Here is a 3,310-nt window from a genome sequence, read left to right on the forward strand (position 1 = left end):
ACACTGGAACGAAAGACAGCAAAGAATTATTCACTTTAATTGCGAGACAATCTTCGGAGCGTAATAGATTGTTGGAACGTGAGAGGCATAATTGTCATTATTGGAATATACAATCGATTGACTTCGGGCGAAGACGCGTCAGGCAAGACTTATACTTATGAGGTTGTGTGTGTGTGTGTGTGAGTGTGTTTGTGTCTCTGAATTACAGTCAACGACAGACAAAATCGATATTCGTTAGAGGAAGGAACTACAAAATGTAATTATTATTATTATTATTATTATTATTATTATTATTATTATTATTATTATTATTATTATTATTATTAAAAAATCCTCATAGTAGCACGAGTCTTCAAATGGAGAAACAAATCCACAGTTATGTAAATGCACATATATCTAAGTTTAAAAACAGCAAGGATAGCTTTCGGGAACCGAACTGATAAGGGGAACCGAACAGATTCCCGAAAGCTATCCTTACAGTTTTTAAATTTAAATATATGTACATTTACATAACTGTGGATTTGTTTCTCCATTATTATTTTATTATTATTATTATTATTATTATTATTATTATTATTATTATTATTATTATTATTATTATTATACGGGATGTACTCTGAAAATTTGACTACCGCCACCGGCATTTTTAATAGAATTAAAATCGACTTTGACTATAACCTATTTGAGACATGCTAATCTTCGGTGCGTTGCTCACAGTTTAAGCAATAAATGATAAAACAATAATTAGAAAAATAGAGAGGAACCTTTATAAAAATTAACGGCAGCTGAGGCAGTTAATTACTTTTCTTTTAATTAAAACCATGTTTTTAAAAGAGGGATTTCCTTCCAGCATTACCATTGATTATTATTTAATTACAATGTATTATTATTATTATTATTCTTATTATTATTATTATTATTATTATTATTATTATTAATTACTTATTATTATTATTATTATTATTATCATTATTATTATTATTATTATTATTATTATTATTATTATTATTATTATTATTATTATTATTATTATTTTGTTCCAAGGGGTCCACAATAATGATAAAAAATGTTAAGAGTTCGTGCATAATTCAAAAACACTACAAAGCTTTCGAAACCTTCCCTGGATTTATCTTCAGACCATGAAAGTGTTCGAAAGCTTTGGAAAGTGGTTTTAAATTATACACGAATTCTTAACATTTTTTTTATTATTATTGTGGACCCCTTAGAACATTATACTATAAACTCTCGTGATAGAGAGTTTTTCCCAATTATTATTATCATTATTATTCAGAAGATAAAGAACCCTACTCATATTTAACAAGCCCACCCAAACAGGGGCCACTAACTTAAAATTTTTAAAGTTCCAAAGCATATCATGGTGTTTCTTTGATAGCCATAAATGTTTAAAAAAAATCATACCCATATGACAGTGTAAGACTGTAGCAAATGAATAGACCATCAGAATGCGTTTTCAATCGTCCATAACTCGTGATTCGCAACTCATAAAATGTCTAGAATGATGGTCGCATATATTCACACACGTCTTGTGCCACGACGTCTGAGACATTATAGAAATGGAAGTGGAGCAGGTGCATGATATAACACCTGTAATGACATGCAAATGAACATGGTGCCTCATACACACACACACACACACACACAATATCAACGTACAGCTAACAAAGGCTCAAAATTTCAGTGATGATACTACACGAAAAAACCAGCTCGAACTTCGAAATGCTTCATATTCTAGAAAGTGGTTCCTGTACTTTTTATGACCACGCCCCTTCTAAGTGATGGTCCTTCCCCCTACGCACCCCCTACTCCTTTGCATCAACGATTAAAATTCTTTCCTAGATTTAAAGGGAAAAAAAAACAGAGAGAAAGAGAAGGGGTTTAGAGGGATAGGAAAATAGGGAGGTCAATAATTACAAAACATGGAAAGCTCCGACGAGTCTAACCAGAGTAGTAGACTACCGGGCACTAACGTCATATCGTGAAACTTTTGCATTTTTCCATCAACTTCTGAATATCAGTTCTTCACTCTTGTGAGGAAAAAAGCAGATACAATTAGAGAATTTTTCATTTGCGCCCCTTCCCTAGGGATAGCGCCTCCCCTGGAAACTGCTGACCCTCCCCCCCCCCGCAATTTAAGAACTTGTTCTAGATCATACCACCACTTACGAACCTGGTGTTATTTCGTCTGATAGCCTATCTTGATATAAATACGACGGTGCGTCTGATTTCTACTAAAGTTGTTCTAGAATGGAATGGAATCAGACCTTTCTACTCTCACCCATCCTGAAATTTGATAGATGCTTTTCGTACGAAGGAAAAGAATAGGTACGCGGCTAACGACAATGAACCACAACCACCGCCTCTGTGTAAACATTAATCTTCACGCACACCTGTTCTCGAAGTCCGCACTCTTTCTCTCTGTAGCTACAGGCAGCCACATCACCATCATCGTATCGACTGAATGATTGATTGATTGATTGCTTTATAGGCTTTTGGCATCCACGCCAAGCGCTGGGGCAACTAAGGTCATTCGACAATGAAACGGAAATTGACAGTGACACGGTTTTGAAGGTGTAACAGGAGGAAAACCTCAATGCAGTTGCACTGAGTCAATTGTTACAGTAAAAGGAACGAAAGGGGTTGCAGCTAGGGGCCGTAGGGACGCTGGAATTGACATTTAAGTAATGTCTACATTGCACCGTATGAGGTGCACTGACGGCACTAACCCCACCACTGCGGGGACCATCGTCACATCAGTCACCTGGCTTTTGGACCCAGGACGTTTATCATCTCCAGTTCTTTGACACTTGAGGTGTTTCACAAATCACAAGTGTTTTGACCGATAATTTCCCCTGAAGTATCTGATAGACTGATAGCCTGTGTCTTCCCAAATTCTTTTATTTATTATTATTATTATTATTATTATTATTATTATTATTATTATTATTATTATTATTATTATTATTATTATTATTATTATTATTATTATTGAAAAAGAAACCCACAAAATCACTATGTATAACATGTTTACTTATAAGTACTACTTACATTGTATTTTGCTCAACACTCGAGTACTTTAGGGCCCTATCTGTGGCCCTTTCTCAAGAGATGTGTAGGTTGTCAGTTTGGGTCAAGGCCCAGCAGTCTTCTGGCCTGACAACCTACACATCTCTTGAAAAAGGACCACAGATAGGGCCTGAAAGTACTCGAGTGTTGAGTGAAATACAATGTATATGCTTATAAGTAAACAAGTTATACACAGTAATTTTGTGGGTTTTTTTTTCAATCTTCA

The sequence above is a fragment of the Macrobrachium nipponense genome, chromosome 17 (assembly GCF_015104395.2).
Source record: "Macrobrachium nipponense isolate FS-2020 chromosome 17, ASM1510439v2, whole genome shotgun sequence".
NCBI lineage: Eukaryota > Metazoa > Arthropoda > Malacostraca > Decapoda > Palaemonidae > Macrobrachium > Macrobrachium nipponense.